General features: G+C 42.5%; 1 protein-coding gene across 6 annotated transcripts in view; it reads left to right on the top strand.

Moving 5' to 3' along the window:
• The window catches only part of FAM135B (family with sequence similarity 135 member B), a 271,095-nt gene that overhangs the window by 52,538 nt on the left and 197,325 nt on the right, over window positions 1–21,232 (top strand). For 2 of the 6 annotated variants that reach the window (XM_019289330.1, XM_019289329.1), the window contains exon 2: window positions 3,341–3,403. The gene's annotated coding sequence lies outside the window, so the exon portion shown is untranslated. Of the gene's footprint in view, window positions 1–3,340; window positions 3,404–9,567; window positions 9,765–21,232 lie in introns of those variants that run through there. The other 4 variants (XM_010404724.4, XM_019289332.3, XM_010404728.4 and 1 more) reach the window with 3 other exon arrangements.

Here is a 21,232-nt window from a genome sequence, read left to right as displayed (position 1 = left end):
AAAATCCTCAACAGTTTTCTTTTTATTCCCTTTTGAGAGGGATAACGTCTTTTCTTAACATTTTTGGTAAGAGCATGTAGAAGGATATTCTGCTTTGACTGAACACTGAATGTGAGTTTTGCTGGTGGGGTTCAGTTCACTGGGAAATCAAATCCCTCTCTGTTCCTGTCAAGCCTCCAGCTGAGAAGCTACTGAACACAAAGACCCAAATCCTCCCATCTTTAGTCATTCAGATCTCTATATCTGTCAATATCCTGGCTGTTTTGTCTCAGTGTTACAGACATGCCTCCATGGCTGGGACATGCAGTGAGTATGTTGTCATCATCCCAGATCAGCTCTAACTCCATATCTACTCAGTCTTTGTCCTCCCCCTTGACAGAAACCATTTGGTGGCTTGTGTTATCACTGACTTCTGCTGTCATACGCTTAATCGAGGCATTAAGAGGAGGAAATGTTTTTGAATTATTTACCTGTGGTCTTCAAGATAAATCCTCTTCTATCACAAATCCCTGAAGTCCTGCAATTTCTCTCTGCACCTGTGGTTCACCTCTTTAGATGTGTAGTAGTTCTCACTGTCTCTTCAATAAATAATAACCTTTAAGAAGAACAGCAGATGTCTACACAGGTGCTAAGACAGGGTTCCTTGATTTTTTATCCAGTGTAGTATCTTTCAACTTTCTTTGAACTACCATGACCCAAGAGCACCATATAGCTGGCATAGTCCCCTTTATGAAAATCCTTACTTTTCAGTTTATTTTAAAGTTACAACATGAGTATTTCATAAACACTCTTTGCCTTTCATTCAAAGACAGAAGGGGTTTTTTTGGCATTAAATCTACAAAGTAGGTTGGTTAATTTCTTCTGATTAACTTTTCTAGCCACCTAGAAGACAGGTGAGATCTGGTCCTATGTAGCCACAATCTATGGGATTTCAGAGGTCAGTAAGACTGAAGTTCTTTCCAAAGCAATGTAGACATGTCTCAAAAGTTTTCTACACTAAGCTCCTTCCATCTCATGAACGACCTATTTGCTGAAAACAAACATAAATGTGAGGTAAGGAAGTGTCCACTAGCAACCACTGTCATTACCTGGGGTGGTGGGAATGCTGAAAAATATCCTATTCTGGTTTTGTTGTAATGAAGTCTATAGACCTGTGGCAAAAGGTGGGATTCATCAGCCTGGATAATGACTCTTTAATTTGTTTTGCCCAACTTTAAAAACCTGTTAAGAGCTTGATTTTTCCCTCATCTTATTCCTTCCTACCCTTGCACTTCAACCTTGAGCCAGGGAAGACTATAGTGCCTCTAGCAGTTTCTGTCTTTCCCACTTAAATGGGCTTTGGGGTGTCGTTGACCTAGAAAGCAAAATGGTGGTTGGAAGTTATAGGTCAGCACTTAGAGCAACTTTAAGTAGGTGTTCAAATCTCAACCATGAAACCTCCCTCACTCCTAAAAGTGCTGGTTTGCCACTCACTTGGGATTTGCCAACAAATTGCGGTCCTGTGGCTGAATAATTTGTTGCATTGAAGAATATCTTGGAGTAAGTTGCCTGCTCCCCTGTCCTTTTCCAACCTGTAATACACCCTTCTCCAAGCATATTTAGCTTTTCTGCACCATGGTTTACCAAGACACAAATGAAGATGATGTTTCTCCTCTCCTTGCAAGGCTGAAACATTGTGCTTATTGTAAGCAATGCCAGACAAGGGTTTGGTTCAGATATTTTAAAATAATCTTTATACACAAACTCCAGTTAGTAGTTAGGTACTACTAGTACTGCCTGCCAGCTGGTATTTTGCATTGTAAAAGACATATATAAAAAAAAGAAGAATCTGAAAACCTCTAGGGAAGAGTCTTAAGCAAACAAGCCCATCTGGCTGTTTAGTGAATTAATATGTATTTTAGGTGGTAGTGATACCAGTGAGCGTTGTTAAGGTTGTCCAGCATTTCTTATAGTAACACCCTAGCTTTTATTACTTATCATTTTGCTGTATCTTAATTGCTTGAGCTGGAACACTTTATGCAGGAGCATCTTCCTTGGACTGAATTAATTTGGGAACACTGCAGCCAAAATAGTTTAGATATTTCCATAGAGGAATCTAGGAGAAATAATCGGTTTTGCCTACATTAGAAATGGATCATATGCTCTTCTTTGGAAGACTGCACTTATGTGCTTATGAGCAGATACTTCAAAGAGAAAAGAAATGGTCTTTCTTTTTGTTTTTTTGAGTCCATCTCTCAGAACTTCTATAATAAGACAGCTCTTAAATGTTTGAATAAACACAGGTGGTTTTGGGTGCTCAGCAGCAACTAGATATAAACAGCTAAGTTCCTCTGACATGATGAATGCACTGGATGTTTTCCAGTCAGTGTCAGAATTTCTTTGCAACTTTCCTTCCTTTTTCTGTGATGCTGTAGGTTAGGTCAGATCTAAGGTGGGACACAGGGTGGGAGATGCAACACTCAGGGTAAGAAGAAAGCTTGCACTCTGCCCAAGCTAAATAGGGGAGGAAGTCACCCTTATGATTTACTGCACAAAATTGGCAGAGGGAGGTCTCAGAGGAAACAAGGGGCCTAGGAAGGGTCCAAGTGATTTAGGTTTAGGATATTGTAGGTTGACTGGGATGGATGAGTGAAAGGTGTGACTACAGGTGTATGGCAATATGTTTGTGTGTGGAGGAAAAAGGATGTTGTGTGTAAAACCAAGGAAGAGGTTAGGAGTTGGTGAACTAAGGGGGCAGAGATCAGGAATCTGTGGAATGCATGCTGGGAGCAGTGGAGTATGGGACTTGTTCATGATTTCATAGAATGGGTCATGTCAGAAGTCACCTTTTGAGATCACATCATCCCTGGCCCTGCCCAAAGCAGGATCAGCTAGAACAGGTTACAGAGGACAATGTTCAGTCAAGTTTTGAATATTTCTAGTGATGAAGACTCCACAGCTGAACAGCCTGTTCCAGTGTTCAGGGAGTTCGGCATTGACCTCCAGAAAACCTCAGCTGCTTGTGTGAGTGCCTCTGAAAAAGTCCAGGACTTGTTTTCTGAAATAGATGGCAGTGGCAGCCCTTTTTCCATAGGAGTGTTTAGAAAAATATTGATTGTGATTTTGTGAGGTACTGCAATAGTGAGCTGTGCTCTGCAGCTCCTAAGGCTGTCTGCAAGATGATGTTTTGGGCGCAGGCTATGTTATTCACAAAATCCTTCTTCATTTTTTTTTTGTTTTGTTTTGTTTTGTTTTGTTTTTTGAACTTCTAATACTGCAGTAGTTCCTTCAAGTCCTATCAGATGTTTGTGTCATGTAAAACATTTGAAGTGTGCTTATTTACTCTCTATTTTTTATCCAGTATGCAATCTTCCAGAGCCCTGAATGAGAGGACTGCAACCTGAGGTTTCCCACTGCCTTCCAGGTAAGGGAAACACTGGTGGGTAAATGTAGATTTTTGTTACTTAAAGCAAAGCTGTTTAGTTGGCTGTAACAAAATGCTGGACTAAAACTGAGTGGTAGAATGAACAAAATATCGAATGGATGGCAAGTGAATGAGGACTCTGTGGCTTGAGGACAGGATAAATGTAAAGACTTGCAAGAAGAGGTGTAAGATTTTCTTGGATGCAGCTATTAAAACAAGCCAAGTCTTTATGATCCATTTTATATTATACTGTGTGGGTTTTGTGTGAAATACATACTTAGTAAAATGATAAATTATACTTTATACCTTTTCTAGTACTGTAGACTTTACCTTTAATTCTCCACTATGATATGTGAGAATACTGCATGATTTTAAATGCTGCATGATTTTTTTAAAATCCTGTATTATTTTAAAACACCTTTATACTGTGGTACTCCCTAAGAATCTGTTATATTTATTAGAATCATAAAATGGTTTGGAGATCATCTAGTTCCAAACTTCTTGCCATGGAGAACAATAACTTTCACTGGATCAAGTTGCCCAAAGCCCCTCCAATCTGACTTTGAATGCTTCCAATGATGGAGCATGACTGATTGTCAACAGCTGCATCAAAATAAATATTGATATATTTTAGTTGACACTTCTGGTTATATTTTTCTCAAATAGCTGTGTGAAAGGCATCTTTTGATCCTTTCTCCTGTTTTTCTCCTTCTTTTGCTTAACTGCTTCTCTGTTGCATAGCATGAAACCGGATTATGTGAGACTGGGTAATTCATACTAGAGGGTGTTTCAAATCCTGCTATAACAATATGGTGCATTTGCTTCCTAGAAGGGTCTTGCCATCTGAAGTCTCCTAGAGCACAGAGGATCCATAAGTAATCAAAGCCCCAAGACTGAGAGTTCTGTTTGTTTTTGTGTGTCAGACTTTCCCTTTGGACCTTACCCTTTCCTGAAATTATAAAGTAGAAAGAAACAGTGCCTGGAAGCTGTGTTGCAATCAAAAGTCAGATTCAGCTTCTCAGGTCATTGAAAGAGAAGCTTAACTTTCTCTGTCCATTACCTACAGAGCTGCTGTGTTCCTGCTGCTAGCCTGGAGCACACATTTAGCCCTTCCTTCTTCTCCCCAGCCATGGTGTGACCTGTTACACATCCACGGGGAGCTTTCACAGGGGTTTCCTGCAGCAAGCTGTGTCCCAGAGCTCGAGGAAAGCTGTTGCAGCCAGGATGAGGTCTCTGCCTGCAACTACTCATTGTGTGCTCCCGGTGGAAGCTGAGGGTTGTGGTCTTTCCTTGCTACGTGAGACACACTCACTTCCTTGCTCTGTGTGTGTGTTTAAATCACAAGCTTGTGTAAGGTTTTATGTGCTGACATTGAGATGTCAGAGGAATCACAGAATCATAGAATGTTAAGGGGTTGGAAGGGACCTTAAAGATCATCTGGTCCCAACGCCCTCTGCCATGCCAGGGACACCTCCCACTAGACCAGGTTGCTCAAGGCCTTTTCCAACTCGGCTTTGAACACTCCCAGGGTTGGGGCATCCACAACCTCCCTGAGCAACTTGGTCCAGTGTCTCACCACCCCCACAGCAAAGAATTTCCTCCGAATGTCTAACCTAGATTTGCCCTCTTTGTACCTATTACTCCTTGTCCTATTACTACAGTTCCTGACAAAGAGTTCCTCTCCTTGTAGGCCTCCTTCATATAGTGGAAGATTATGAATTCTCCACACAACCTTCTCTTCTTCAGGCTGAACAGCCTCAACTTTCTCAGCCTGTTTTCATGGGAGAGGTGCTCCAGTCCTCTTATCAACTTTGTGGCCTCCTCTGGACTAGCTCCAACTGTTCCATGTCCTTCTTATGTTGCGAGCTCAAAAACTGTGCTCAGAACTCCAGGTGGGATCTCACAGAAGCAGAGGGGCAGATTTACCTCCTTTGACCTGCTGGCCATGCTCCTTTGGATGCAGCCCAGGATTCCATTGTTTTTTCATCACCCATCACCCCCAACTCCTTCTCCCAGGGCTGGTCTCAATCACTTCTCCACCCAATCTGTGGGTGTGTCTGGGATCTGTGTCTGTCATGACCCAGGTGCAGGACCTTGCACTTTGCTCTGTCAAACTTCATGAGGTTTGACCAGCCCCACCTCTCCAGCCTGTCCAGGTCCCTCTGGATCCATCCCTTCCCTCCAGTCTGTGACTGCACCACACAGCTTGGTGTGGTCAGTGAATTTGCTGAGGGTGCCTCAATCCCACCGTCCATGTCACTGACAAAGCTGTTGAACAGCATCAGCCCCAGTACTGACCCCTGCGGGACTCCACTCATCACTGGTTTCCATGTGGACAATTCACTGTTGGCCACAACTCTTCGTGTGCACCATCCAGCCAGTTCTTTATCTACCAAGTGGTCCACCCATCCAATCCATGTCTCTCCAATTTGGAGACAAGGATGTTGTGTGGGACAGTCTCAAATACTTTGCAGAAGTCCAGGTAAATGATGTCAGTCACTCTGGCCTACCCACCAGTGCTGCAGCCCTGTCATAGAAGGTCACCAAATTGGTCAGGCATGAATAGGCAGTAAGAAGTATGTAGTTCTAAGCTTATTTCAGTTATTTTAAGAATTTTTTTATTTAACCCTGCTCTTATCAGAATTTGTACAATTACTATTACTCTCAAGCTCTGGTAGTGTAGAGTAACAGACTGAAGTGGATTCTACAACTTGTAAAGATGTTTACCAGCCCAGTGTGTGCCCTGCAGCATGGACTGCTCCACTGAACATCTATTAGTTATCCTGCTACCTAATAAGAATATCTGTTTCGGGTTATTATTAAATAACCAGAGACTCCAGACAAAGAATCTGGAATATCAATGTTTCTGCCTATGATGGGATATAGGACACCAAGCATGTCCAAGGATGTCTGAGCCATAGGGATTCCAGCCAGTCTGGGAACATTCAGCAGCTAAACAGGCACTGGGGCGTCCTCATTGCTGAAAGCTCAGCCTGCTGTGGGGCTCAGGTGACAGTTAAGGGACATTTCCAGAAGGTATGTTTTGGTTTAAAACTTTGTTGACAGGCATCAGATGTCTGATTTGGTGGGATAGTTCTTCCAAACTGGAGTTAGGGATAGGATTTGCCTTTGCCTCAGGATGTTGTAGATAAATGCAACTAATTAAGTCAGCCCTCGTGTTTTCCTATGAACAGGGAGAGAAAAAGAGGCACAAGGGATAATTTAACTGATTTTTTTTAGAAATCTGTGTTAGGATAAGTTGATTTTCCTGTCTTTAGTATTTAAAGCAAGAAGTTAATCTAGATGTGACTAAACATAGGTCCCCAGTACCATCTGAGATTCCCAGAGGGGTCTGTAATTCCTTAGCAGGTCTGCAAGGTATGACATAGGTTTTACCCTTAAAAACTAATGCTGTGCTTAAAAACTCAGCCTTTCCTCTTGGCTCTGTCAAATACATCTGTGATGTGCCCTTTCTTTATTGAATCATATCTGCATATGAAATCAGTATGCTTTACATACTGTAACACCACTTATCTCCCTAGTGAATGATGCAAATCATCGATCCCACCATGCAGGACCTTCTTGCATGGCTGAGGGAAAACGAAACTATTTTACCTCTCTTTTTCTTTTTTTTTAAACTTTTTTTTCCTGTGCTTTGTTAGACTTTTTATATCCACTTTGTCCTCACTTGGCACAGTTGAAGATGCCTACTCTGCAGGGTACAGACAGAGAGGTATCAAAGCCATTTGTTTTAAAGCACTCTGCATCTCCTTTGAGGTGGGCTTTTCCTCAGTGTTGCAGCTTAGCACCAACAAGAGAATTAAGGTGGGCAACTCCTCAGTGGTGAAATACAGCCATGCTGAGCCAAAGAACATGAAGCTAGAGGCCACCTCTCTCCTGCTATTCTTATGTGTCTTCTTGAAATCAGAGCTGCAGCTTTCAAAAAATAGCCCCAATAAGCAAAGTTGGAAAACACAATCTTGCAAACTGGTTACACACACCTCAGCAGGTACATTTCGCAGTACACATCCTGATTTAGCAGAAATAAGATCTGTCTGTGGTCTCAGTGATCTATTCAGAATAACCATGGGTTTTTCTGTCAGGTAGTTAATCATGGAGTGGGTGATTTAGATGTGCTCACCATCATTACTGCAATGAGAACTTCTTGCCCTGCATTCAAAATTACAGCAGGGAATCTCATGCAGCAAATATTTTTTAGCTCTTGAGAAGGGTTTCAGGGTCCTGTCTAATTTTACATGCATTACATTTTTAAAGATTAAAATAGATAACATATTTCTTATTTCTTTTTAGAGTGCTAGAAAGTCCCTTTGAGTCAGCTATTCCATATAATCCCTGAGCAGACATCAAAATTGTTGCCTGAAAGAAGATTAATTAAAAAATCTTCAGGGATAATGGTTTATAAGATACATGGAGGCTGTGAAATCAGAAGCAGCTCCAAGGAGGTCTGACAGTGTATGCTGGCTGGCACTTTTCCCTCCTCAGTCAGGTAGTTCCAGGTTCTCCCACAGTCATGAGATATATAGAAAATGATTTTATATGAAGCAGATTATGACTCTGCAAATGAACATGGTGTAGAGACACTGTCTTCTAGAATATCTTGAGAAATGCTGCCAACAGCACATCATAGAATCATAGAATTGCTTGGGTTTGATGAGGCCTTAAAGAACATTTCATTCCAGCCTCCCTGCTAGGGACGAGAACATGTTCCACTAAATCAGGTTGCTCCAAGCTCCATTCAGCCCGGCCTTGAAAACTTCTGGTGCATCCATAACTTCTCTGGGCAACCTGTTCCAGGGCCTCACTACCTTCACAGTAAAGAACTTTTCCCTAATATCTGATCCAAACCCACTCCCTTTCAGTTTTAAGACATTTCTCCTTTTCCTCTCACTACCTGCTCTTGTAAAAAATCCCTCTCCATCTTTCTTGTAGGCTCCCATCTTCTATAACCATTTATCCAGGTTTGATACTTTAATAGGAAATACCATCCAGCACATTTTCTTGGTGTCTCAAGCTCATAGATTCATATCATCTGCAGCATACAGGTTGCAAGCAGAGATCTGGCAGCAGGAAGCAAATCCCTTTAGAAAGTTTCCACCAGTGATTTTTCTTTTTTTTCCAGTATTTTTTAGACAGGGTTTCACAATGTCCTGCAACAGTACCAGCTCCTGAAAGAACTGTCATGGCTTATGAGCATTACGTAGCTTTGCACTGACATTTTGGGATGGAAGTGACATCTGATTGTTGTGACCTTGTTGTGACTTGTGATGTTCCAGTGCAAAATGAGAGCATCACGACATGCCTCTTTGATAGATAAATGGCAGGTGAATGCCTTGATTTCACACACCTCTCTCAGTTAATACTCCTTTATTTTGATCATGTGGCACCCCATTCACCTGAGGTCTTTTTTCTTACTTATTATTTTCAGATCATTAGACAAAGGCAAAGTTCAGCTTGTTTGCTTCATGCATGAAAGAATTAGTGTCCTGTGCTGTGCAAGTGGGTTCTTTTCTGGAAGGATTTTTTCTCACTGTTTGGTGGTTAGAGGCAGTTCTCTCTCACACGAGGAATTCACTTCTAGGGAGATTTTTCTATGCAGAAAAACCTTTACACAATAAAACAGTAAAATACCACTTGTAAGTCCCAATTTAAAGGCAGAGAGTTGGCCTTTAGTTTTAAAAAGAAAAAGTTTAAAATTGCATCACAGTGGCAACTTTCAAAGTCATTCCCTTCCTCAGCTTTGCTGTTTTGTTCAGTGCTTTATAAAAATGCAAGAACCCCCTAAAAAACGAAATTTCTCCCTCCTGGAAGCTGGTGTTTGACCTTTTCCGGGCTGCAAGCTCTTTGCCCACAAGTGCAGAATGCAAACATTTCAGATGCATCACTCCATCTGTTTTCCCAGAGTCCCAAAACCGTGCCAAGGAGTGACCTCCATCCTCCCGGCTGCCACTTTCCCTATGGAGAGGGGCTCTGGGGTGACACCCCTGTGCATGTACATCGAGGGCTGCTTGGCAGCCATGGGTTCGAGCAGATCTGGGTGCTGGGGCAGCTGTTGCTCTGAGCGGTGCTGCCGCCAAGTTGGGTAACCATGGCAACAGCATCACCGCCAGCATCCTCCTCCTCCTCACTCGGCTCTCCTCCTCCTCGGCATCATCAGGAGCAGCAGCAGCAGCAGCAGCAGCCCTGGCAGGAGCCAGAGCCCGGCAGCCGAGGCTGCAGCCAGCTGCTGCCAACCCCTACCCGCACCGGCACCCGGTCACAGCCCCGGCCCCACTGCTCCCGGGGGAAATAGGGCAGAGGGAGCTGAGGGAGCTGCACTGCAGAGGGATCCCAGACAACCCAGGTAAGAGCTGTGGGGCTGCTCACAAACTCCCCGGGATCGATGTGCTGTGTGCCTGGCGTGTGTTTGCGTGTGAGTGTTGGCTGCGAGTTTTCCGGCTCGCTCCTTCCAACAGCAGTGTGATGACAATTCCAGGCAAGCATGTTTTCCGGCTCGTGTTCCCCATCTCTGCCATACTGTCCCTCTCTCTCTCCTCCACTCAGATATGTAAGGAATAATAAATAATATTCTAAAAGGTTGTTAGAAAATGGGATGGTGGGGGGGCCCAATGTGATCTGAGTGGGGAACGGCTGTGCTTCTAAAATAAAAGTGGGCAGCAGCAGTGGAGCAAAGGTTGACATGGTAATTAATAACCCTTAAAGAAAAAAATTATGCGACAACGCACTTCTGTCTCTACCCACTCTACAAATAAATCTCTCTCATCATATTCAGCAGAGAGCTGTAAAGCAGAGAGGTATATGAATAGTCGAGACTAGAAACCTCACTATAGTCCACAACTGTCAGATTTACCTTAAGTGCTTTAAAATCAGACTAAATTATTACAATATCAATGCAGTCATACCTGAGAATATATGTATGTCTAGAATTGCAAAAATACTTCTCCTAAACCTTTACAACTCCTAAGAGGCAAAAAAAAAAAAAAAAAAAAAATTATCCTAAAGATGTGGGTCTGATGGCCACACACTCAAAGGTGCTTGCTTCATCTGTTGTGAGGAAGCAGGTACTGGGTACATTCCAAAAGGTAGGAAGAATAGTTCTGATCCAAAAGCACCTGAGGACAGTCCTTGGCATTTTATAAACAGAAGAGATACAAAGCTGTGGAGTGTCCTTGTGGAGGCAAATAGATGTGGATGAGTGCGTATGTCTGAGGAGCACAAAGGGGGGGACAATAAGAAGTTTAAGCCAAGTGTTTAAGCTGTGAGTGTTTGCTATGTAATGACTGCAGAGAGCTCTTTCCACTTCCACAGAACTATTTTTATTTGTTTATTTGTTTGTTATTGTCAGCAGTAAGGAGAAAGAGATCTGACGCTGCTGCTGTCTCTGTCTCCTTCTCTAAAACCCTGTTCTTCCTCTCTGGTGTCCCTTGTCCTCCCCAAATCATCCTTGTCTGTGTAGCTGGAAATGCTTCCTAATTATAACATGGGGATGGTCTGGGTATGACCCAATGCAAGTACTGATATATTTGTGTGTATATATATATATATACATATATTTATTTATATATATATATGTATATCCTTGTACATGTAGTAAAGGTTAAGAAGCACCTGTCTCTCATGTTCAACCTGATTTGAAAATCAGCATGGTTTTTGGTCCCAATCCTGCATTTTTCTATGTCTGTACATCCTCCTAAAATCAGCAGGAGATGGAATATAATTTAAGTTTATAGGTACAGAACAGACAGCAGAATTGCACCCACCTTTTCTCTATGTTTATAAACATTCTCCTCCTGCAAGCTATAGAACAAGGAATTCGGGTAGGCAGGACCTCATGTCCAGTTCTTATGCAGAAGTGCTGTAAAAATTACCTGGGAATTATGCTCCATCCCAAGGGAAATTGATAAGGTAAGGGATACAAAAGGAAGATACAGGCAGCTATTTGGCATCAGTGCTTCAATTTGAAAAATAATTTCTTGAGGAACTTGACCTCATCACAACAGGTCTTCTCTACAAGGGGCTCTTTGATCCATGGTAATAACAGTGCTCACAGACACCAAGTTTAACTGAAGAAGATGATTTTGGATACTTACATTAATTAAACTAAAGCACTGTAGGGCTACAGTCCTTAAGAGACTGGGCACATTGCATGGTGTATTTCTGCATGAGATTTGGTGTTTGCTTCAAATCCAGAGAATATTTAAATCTTGAGACTTCTTTGTAATAACAGAGAGGGAATAAAAGTGCCTGTCAAAATGCCTGTAAAAAGAGCACAAACCTGATCCTGTGTCTGACACTGAGACACCAGTAACAAAGCCACAATCCTGTTTACATGTGTTGCAGAGATGTAAAGTGCATAATCCAGGGGCAGCTCAGTGAGGCGCAGAGCAGTGACCCCTCTCATCAGCACAAGCAGATGATTGAAGGTGAAAGGGCTCTGGGTATTACACATTAACACCCTGCAAGTATTCCTACACAGTCCCACTTTGCTGCTAGCGGTGGGCAGGTGATTACGGAGAAGCCAGAATTCATGCATGGACTTTTGATTGCTACAGGGCTGAAAACTTCTGTTAGAAAGGACTCAGGGTACAGCAGGGAAGCTCGATGTTTTCCTGAGCACTGCTTGGCCACAGAAACCTTCTGTGGAGGGCTGTTCATGGTAAGTCAGGGCTGATATCAGTGGAAACAGCAAGGATCTTCCCCACCTCAGATATCCAGTATTTAATGCTCAGTGTCCCCCACTCTGGCAGCTTTTTCCATTGCTTAACCTGGAAAGCTTAGGAGAGATTTTTTCATTTTGCCTTATGGCTCTTTCTATTGTATTTTATTAGTTTAGTAATGGAAGGGAACACAGTCTTTCTTTTGTTTTGTGCGTGGCTGTTAAGAGCTGCTCTCTCAATGCTCACATTGCTCACAGCATCATTCTAAGGGGAAAAATTTATATCTCATGATATAACTAAGCATCTTTTAAAATTTCGCTCCTTATTTTCATTAGTCACCCACTGTGGCTCTCAGAGCTCAGAACAAAAGAAGACTTATACAATAGTTGCTGTTCTAAAGTCAGCTTTTCCCAACAGGTTGAGGCAGGAATTTTGGAAATGCTGCAGCCAGGGTTTTGTGGTTTTGGTGTTGTATTGGTCTTTTTGTTTTGTTTTTTTGGTTTTTTTTTTCTTTTTTTTTTTAAATAAGGAAAATGCTTTTTTCCAGATCCTGATCTGTAGTAACCTGAAGCAAGAGATGATTTGAAGAAGCATGTTGTACCTTGCCTTTAGTTTAACAATGCTATTCACTTTATTTTGAGCCTATGTGTACACTGCTGTTTATTATTCTATTCAATAATCAGTGTTATTTTCTCTCCTGCAATATTATGTTTTTTCCTTTTACACTCTGTTGTGATTGGCTAGATTCACTGTTTAATGAGGCAGACACTTAACCACGGAAAAGTTTTCCCAGTGAGGAGGGGGACAATGAGATCTTTACATTAGAAACTGGACACTTCTCTGTCTGTTTGGTTCCCTTAAAATTATGTACCCAATCCACAATTGATACAGAAATAACCATTTTTTTGCCAATTTTCATCTTCTTTCAGAGTCAGACTGGTCTTGGCAGTCTAAATGATACCCACGATGATGCAATGGGAACCTTTGTGTCCACTGAGCAGATACCCCATCAGCACTTGGGAAGGTTATAATTCCATCCTGGTCTATGGGCTCAGGTGGTGTAAGCTTTGGGTCTCTTTACTCTGTAACCCCTGGGGTCCATCAGCTTCCTTGCTCATGGTTTGAAACCTTCTTCCCCCACTGGTGAGACAGTCTGAGAGTGCTTCCCCCCAACACAGCTCTGATAGAAGTGTGTCCACCAGCACAAACAGCGCAGGAGTCTCACTTTGTGTGTATTTCTTGTGGTGTCCCCTGTACCCAGTTCCCTCCCTTGCACGCTGGCAGTGCCTGACATGCTGCAAGAACCTCAGGCCTGTGACGAAGCATGACCTCTGCTAACACTGCTCAAGGAGGGGATGGGCTGAAACCACCTGAGCAGTTGTGGCTGCTGGGCTGATCTGAGTCCTCCTTCAGAAGGTCAGCACCGTGACATGCCTGATCTCAACTTGTTGGGAGAGTGAGTCAGAAGCTGGCTTCCTCCAAATGTTCCAAATCCAAGAGGATATGATTTTATTCTCTCTCTAATCCTATTATTAGTGCCTGCAATGTTAAGGACTCTGTTATTCAGCAGTTTTATTTCTTCCCTGCTCCACTGCTGCAGATGGAGCATCCAAACAAAGTGTAAAAGGAAGACTTTCTTTTGTACATTCAGATGCTGCTGACATCCATGTGCTGTCCCATACTGAAAGAGAATAGCTTTGAGGGGGGTGGGTGCTCTCTCTGGTCCTCCTACAAATCTGCCAGAAATCTCATGGCATTTCTGCTTCTCTCTTGGGTCCAGACATGCCGTGGTGCGGATTTTTTGTTTCTGTAGTCCCCACACCTCTGACCTGTGTATGTTTCAGTACTAAGATCATTTTCAGTGGTCACAGAGGGACCTACAAAGTTTACTTACTGCACACGAGGCACTCTAGGTAAATGCAATATCCTGATATGCTCTTCCTACCTGTTGTGTTTTCTCATCCTTCAGATCATGGGAATAACACAATCTAAGCAGTAGTTTGACCTTTTCCTGCTAGATATGCCTACCAAATTCTTGATTTTACAGTGTATCTAGTGTATATATATATATTTTTACATGTATATCTAGTAGTTACATTCATCATAATTTCTTTTTCTTTGTTCTTAGCTATGTGATGTTGTCACGGATAGGTAAGACCTTGTGCACCCTGTTGGAATTTAGAGGTGAAATTGCAGATATTAAACAACAGACTTGTACTGAAAATGCATAGCAATGGTGTGACAGTAAATTGATGTTTGTCTTATTTGCATGGAAACTTCAAATTCTGGCCACAGTGTGGCTTTTGAGGATTCACAGAATGCAGCACAATAGCAAGTGGGAGTTTCTTATTGTAACTTGGCTTGGTAGCGACCACCTATGCTATTAACACCCTGATGCCACCATCTAGCAGCCTGGGGACGACCAGGCTCTTTCTTGGTCCAGCTAGTTGGGCAAAAATATCTCCCCTATTGTATTCCTATGCAGATCTGCATGACTGGGAAGGAATTCGGCTCTGCACCAACTTCTAATGTGTAATTTTGTTTTCTCTCATTGCTAACATTGCATTTGTTTCTGAGGCTGGCAAGCACAGTCCCATAACCTTTTTATGGCCCTAAAGAATGTGAGTATTACTTGGAGGATGTGCCTTGAGTGAAATGTAGCTGGTATACCTGTCAATTTGTCAACCCATACTGCCAAAACCATTGTGGCAGTAGGAAAAGCAATCCTATTGTATGAGAATGATTTCTTAAAGAACAGAGCAAAAGGACCAGCATTTCCATCCACTGAATCCTACACAAGAGAGGTGTTTCAGTAAGAAAACCTCCATCTCTGTTAAATTATCTCCTCCTTTCCACTCATAGCCTCTTGTTCTGCTCAGTGGCTTTGACTTGACCTCATTGCGAGGAGATGATGCCTATAGATGATGTAACCTCATATTCTTGCTAAATAGGCCCTTGGCTTGTAAGTGTCAGCTTTGAGGTGTCTGCATGAAACCACTGATTGTATTTGCATGAAAAAGTCTCCCATTTGTTTCAGAGGTGATGGGGCAGCATGGGGCAACACCCACTTTTGGAAGATCCCTTTATATGCCACTTTTCTGGATTTGCATGCTCAAAAAAAAATTGGGTTCTTACTGGTATTTTGGTTTCTGCAGAGAACTCTGGGCTACAGGTTTTGAGCTGGCAGTCTGCCAGTACCTGTAGCAACTGCTCCCCCTCTGTGTGATTGAGCACCTGAGTGCTGCAGGTACTGGCTCACATCTGCACAGCTCTTCTGCGCTATTAGGGCCCAACTATCCCACGTCATAGGACATGAGGATCTCTGTGGGACAAGGCAGATGGATTTCATTAGAGCTGAGCAGTGTCTGCTGCTGCAAGTGACTCTTCTTACAGGAGTTTACAGAGTACATTGCCCTGCATAAACCTGTTCTACACCCTGCAGTAGCCCAGCACTATTTTCTTTTCCTGACCGTCTTGTTTTAAAGTCTAAGCTGAAAACTTCTCTTCTCTGTTTGTGCCTCGCTGTTTTCTCTCTGTTTCCCTCTCCCTTTGCAGCTGTGTTTAGGCTGAGCTGTATGAGGGTACAGTTTGCCAGGGTAGATGTTAGAGGAAATAAAGTCTCATTGTGTGATGTTCTAGAGTGCTTTGCTCTGCAGCCACCCAGCCCTTGCACCACTGGAGGCTGGGGGATGTTTGCCACTGACCTCAGGAACAGCAGGAGTCATCCCTGTGCACAAAAGTCTTTTCAGAAGAAAAGATAATGCACAAGGCTGTGAAGGGATTGTTGTTTGAGAAAGGCGTGGAAGCCTGAACCCTCTCGGTTGAAAAGCTTTTGCTGGCAGCCATGGATGGATCAAAGTCAAGCTGCTGTTTTAGCCTGGGATGTCACAACCACCTGAACATTATTTGTCTTTGCTTGGGGAACCAAGCAGCAAAGTCAGGGGCATTGAGAGGCAGAAGAGGGACAAGGCAGAAAGACATTATGTCAGCAAGGCTACTCTTTTTTGAAAGAAGTCCATATGGATGAATGGTTGATGTGGAGATGAATAATAATTCCAGAAGGTTACGTGAAAAGCCCTTAGATGTGTTCTTTCTTTTATGATGGGGAAGGGAGGAATAGATTTTGGATTGCATCAATTCATTTGGATTGCTTCAATTCTTTTGGATTGCATCAATTCTTTTGTCTGAAGAGGGAAGAAAGATTGTTGAAAAAAAAAAACAATGAAAAAACTAGTGAGGAATGATCAGCAGACTCTTGCTGATTTTTAGTAGCACTGTAAATTAGGCCTTGTTTTCTTTAGGTGCCTTGCGTTGGTAGCGGGTGACATTAGTGCTTTATTAAACTTGCCGTGCTGAGGAGCTCATCATCTGGTGCAGCTAATAATAATATCCTGATCGAGAAACAGAAGGTGGGATAGCTCAGCATCAGACATCGGAGTGCAGAAATAGTCGCTGCTAGTTGAACTAAAAATACCCACCAGCATAACCCTCTTGCCTACAGCAGCACATGCTGAACACACTTTGGGCTCTGGCAGTGGGGGGAATGGCGTCCCTTTGTTTTTGGCAACTGCTGGATCAGCAGTGCTCTGTGGTGATTCATATGTGCGACTGCCTAATGCTACCTTAGGTGTGCAAGGCCCCTCAGAGCAAGTTAATTAATATCCTTGGATATTAATCATTATCCAGAGTCATAAACAGACTTTATAGGGTGAAACAGGCTGCATCAGATGACTGTTAATCCAGTTTGTCCCAGGGTGGGACTTTGTGGTCATGGAATCACCCAATGACATGGCAGTGACCGGCAGCAGCGACCAAGATGTAACCATGGCTACTCTGTTCCTCTGCTCCCTGCTCCTGCTTGGGGACAAACAGCAGATGTCAGGATCGCTGCTGAATTATGAGCCTTGGAGTTACTGCTGCACAATGTGGTCAAAGAGATTTATCTAATTTTTTCCTACAGCCTCCCAGGGTTTACCCAGCCTCTCCACTTGGGCTCTACAAGGGTGAAATTCAGTTTAGCATGTACCTGTTTTTCTGCTATGAGCTACAAAATCTCCATGACAATAAGCTAAAAGTGGCCCAGATGTAGTGGGGATAGGGTACCCTGAAATAGGTTAGTTAGATGAAATTAGGACACCTTGAATGCTAGAATCAGCAGTGAAACATGGATATCTGCTGCACTGTCAGATGGTAGATCAAAGGTGAGGAACGCCTTGTACATGAATCATAGAATCATAGAACAATTTAAGTTGGAAAAGACCTTTAAGATCATCAAGTCCAACCTCTAACCCAGCACTGCCGAGACGAGGAAAAGTGTTCGGTGTAAAGAGAGAGTTAATTGACTGTGTTGGGCACAAGTGATGAGACATTGTCTGCAAATAAAGGATACAAACATGAAGTGCTGAGAGAGCGAAGATGAGAAGCAAGGCCTGAATGCTCTAATTTGAAATACTGCATTATGTGTAATAAAAGCCAGCTGTGGTGTGACTCCTTCACTTGTTTGAATACAGAGAAACCTGTGGCTGGGATAGGAGAGGGTGAGGGTATGGCTGTAGCTACTTTGGTCATCACACTTGCAGGCAGGAGGAATACAGGGGCTGCAGCATCACTCCTGCCTTGCTTCCCCTCTCAAAGTAAGGTGCCTGCTTCCTGTACAAACACAGGTGCTTCCCTCAGAGCAGAATGAGCAGAACGTGTCAGGATATTGTATGAAGAAATGTCATTCAACAGAACTGGTTCTGTAAGATCCAACACAGAGGGAAGCCCTTCCTCAGTGCACCTGAGGTGTCTGTTTGTTTGGGGTTTTTTTGTGGAGTTTTTGTTTGTTTGTTTTGTTTTGTTGGGGTTTTTTGGTTTTTTTTTGTTTGCTTGTTTGTTTGTTTTGGGATATTGGGGGGTTGTTTTGATTTTTTGTTTTGTTTTGTTTTTTGGTTTTTTTTTGGCTATATTACAACCAGAAGATCCAAGGACATCAATCTCCTTTGTGTCTCCTCTGGGACTCTTTGGAGATTGAGGGCTCATCTGGAGACAGAGCAGGTAAAGCACAGAGGTTATTTCTCTTGGGATAGGTGTTTCTTGTACGCACTTCTCTGGGTTGAGGTTACCTTAGTAAAGGGAGCACCAGGACTGATGAGCTTCCCTGCCTGTCTTTCTTAGCCAGTCTTAGCTTCTTTCTGGGACTGCTATTGTACTTACTCTCTGGTGAAGGGAATAGCAAAAAGCTATTTTTGTTCACAGAAGTTTCTTTCATTGGATAATTCTGGTTGGAAGGAACATCTATTCCAATCACCTGCTAAAATGAGGGTCACCCGTGGGATCAGACCAGTCTTCTCAGGGTTTTATCTAGTCCAGCTTTTTACCCATCTATAACAGAAAGTGAGTGGCCTCTAAAATTTTCTGAATTGTCAGGACCAGGGTCATCAGGAGCTTTCAGAGAGAGTTTTGAGAGAGAGATGGGAGGTCTGGCAGCACGTGCAAAGAGCATTTCCATGAGGACTTCTGACCATGGAGATATCCAGGGGAAACTGCCAGAGACTCTGAGAGGAGAGTGGTGTGCAGAGCATGACAGAGGTGAAAATGAACTTATCAAAAGCCTTCTTGGGCTGTCAAGGGCGGGTTTATTCCTCAGCATAAGTGGCTTCCTCTGGGGACCTGTGGAATACGAATTGCCGTGGGGAAAGTACTGACGTTCACAGGGAAGAGGGTCTGGCTTGCCCTGTGTCTGTACATGGTAGATGCCTGTTCTGGGAGATAATGCCTCAGGTCAGTGATTTAATTATGTCTGGTTTGGAGACCTTTTACCATACCTGAGATAACTCAAGGCTTACAGGCTGGAGTTTGGAAGAACCACCTTGTTCAGCAGCAATAATCACCAATTACTAAGAAAAGATCATCTTACTTAGTCATTTCCCACTGCTCCCATCTTCCCACCAAATGCTCTGTTTATAAAAGCTTTCCTTTCAGAACCAGTGCCACTGATAACCAGAAGCCTCACATCACAGGAACATTTTAAAAAGAGTTTGAGGGCCAATTATATAAATGTTTCCTCTTTTGTAAAACAGCTTGGGACTTGTAAACATATTAAGTCCACACATATCTAAATAATTCATCATGATGAATAATTTAGTTGTGTAAGCTGTATTTTAAGTAAGGAAATATTTTTTTCCTAATAGGAGGGAAATAAAGATATTTTAGATAATTTTGAAATATGTAGATGCCATTTCACTCTTTTGCATTATTTTTTTTGTTCCAATTGATTTTTGTTATGAGTGTGTTCTTCAGGAGTGGCTGATAACACGTCTGTAGTGTGTGAAGGTGACTTCCTCAGCACCAAAAACCCCAAAACCTTTCAACAGAATAAGGCTTATCAGAAATCAAGGAGTCCACTTCCTGTTGTAGACGTGCAAAGGGCACATTTTAGAACTTAGGATTTTAGAATCATTGTTTGTTTTCCAGATGAAATTGAGGATGGCAACTTCAATCCATGTAAAGTAAAGGTGAATGCTGTTACTATGGAGTCCTTTGTATGGTGTTTTTGGATTTGAGCCTTATTTGTGAGATTATTTTGAACTTTGTTCCTTTTATATATATACTTGAATGATTCTGTTGCATTTTATTTTCTCTCCCCTTCCTTTTCTCTCCCCTTCCTTTTCTCTCCCCTTCCTTTTCCTCTCTCAACAACAGAAGATTTTGAAGACAGCATGAATGAAACAAAATGTTGGCATGGTCTAGCTGAATTTCCTGACAAGATAAACATTAAGTTAAATGTGAGACATATGCCTTAGTGTGTGACTGTAATTTTATAGGTTCTTTTATATGTTATGGTTGGCAACAGAATCCCTGTAGCCTATTCTGGCTAGAAAGAACAGTATTTCTTAGTCTTAAGAGAGATACATGATCTAAAATCTGTATATACCACCAGCTATACTGTGTGAGTGCTGAAGAGTATCTTGGTTATAAATACTGTCCATTCCAATACATCTCATAATCAAGGATGGTTATTCAACCATGGTGCATTTGTGATGGGGATAATGTTCTTATCAGAAGTCCTCTTTTCTGCCTTCATCTCACCTTTGGAGTTAAACTGTCTGGAGGTGATGCACCTCCATTTGCTCTCACTGTGGAATGCAGGCTTGTGTTTGGTGAGAATATTTCCTCTGATGGCTGTACAGGTACAAAGTTGGAGGGATGTTGGCTCTAGCTCATCCTGTGAGACTTTAATTTGTGGAGCCAGACCATCAGAGGATAAATCCCATGCTCCTCCCCATCCCCCTTAATTTTGGGGACCACTCACATAATCTTGGAGTAGTTTGAACTGCAATGAAAATTGCTCATCCCCCTCACCTTTTTACACAAGGATCCCCATGCCCATGTGCAGGCCTAGGAGTGCATTTTGTCTGAGATCCTGATCATGAATGGAATTTATTTTCCTTTACTTTAGTAGAGTTAGATTCATGCAAAGTAGCCACCAGCTTTCTTTTTGTGGACAGGGCAGAGAAATAGATATTTCTAAGGCACTACCAAGATAACTCTTTTAAAATGCATGCTATAGGACAGAAAAATCATGCTCAAGCTTTGTCTTCACTGTCTGAACAGAAGCCTGGACAAATAGTTGAGGAACAGCCATTTACACTGTAGATGTCTGTCCTTTTACTGAGTGTAAACTTATTTATTGTCAAAATACGGAACAGTGGAGAGACATCCCGAGCCTTATCCCTCTTTTCCAGACACCCTTCCTACTTGTCTTTATGTCATAGTGATCTTTTTTTGCAGAAGGGATCATACACAGTCCTTCTGCTTTTGCCATTCAGGTTTACAGTCTGTTCTGGCATTTTGCATGGCAAGACCACCTTTCCTGTGATCTGGCATCACGTTCCTCTGTGTGATGTCCCACTCTGGACTCCTGGCTCGTTGCTGGACTAGCACAGGGAAAAAATGGTGAAGCAATATTTTAGCATTGCTTCACATTATGAATACTAAAGGACTTTGGTTGTAAGAGACAATCATGGAATAAATAGCATATTTGGCAAAAATATAGCCTGTTCAGAAACAGCATTTGACCTTGAAAGATGCAAAGATCCATGAGCCAGCTTGGATAACAGAAGCACTATAACTTCCTTAGCCTGGTGCCCAGCTGCAGCAGGACATCACTGGG

The sequence above is a fragment of the Corvus cornix genome, chromosome 2 (genome assembly GCF_000738735.6).
Source record: "Corvus cornix cornix isolate S_Up_H32 chromosome 2, ASM73873v5, whole genome shotgun sequence".
NCBI lineage: Eukaryota > Metazoa > Chordata > Aves > Passeriformes > Corvidae > Corvus > Corvus cornix.
This window is presented reverse-complemented; position numbering and strand designations above follow the sequence as displayed.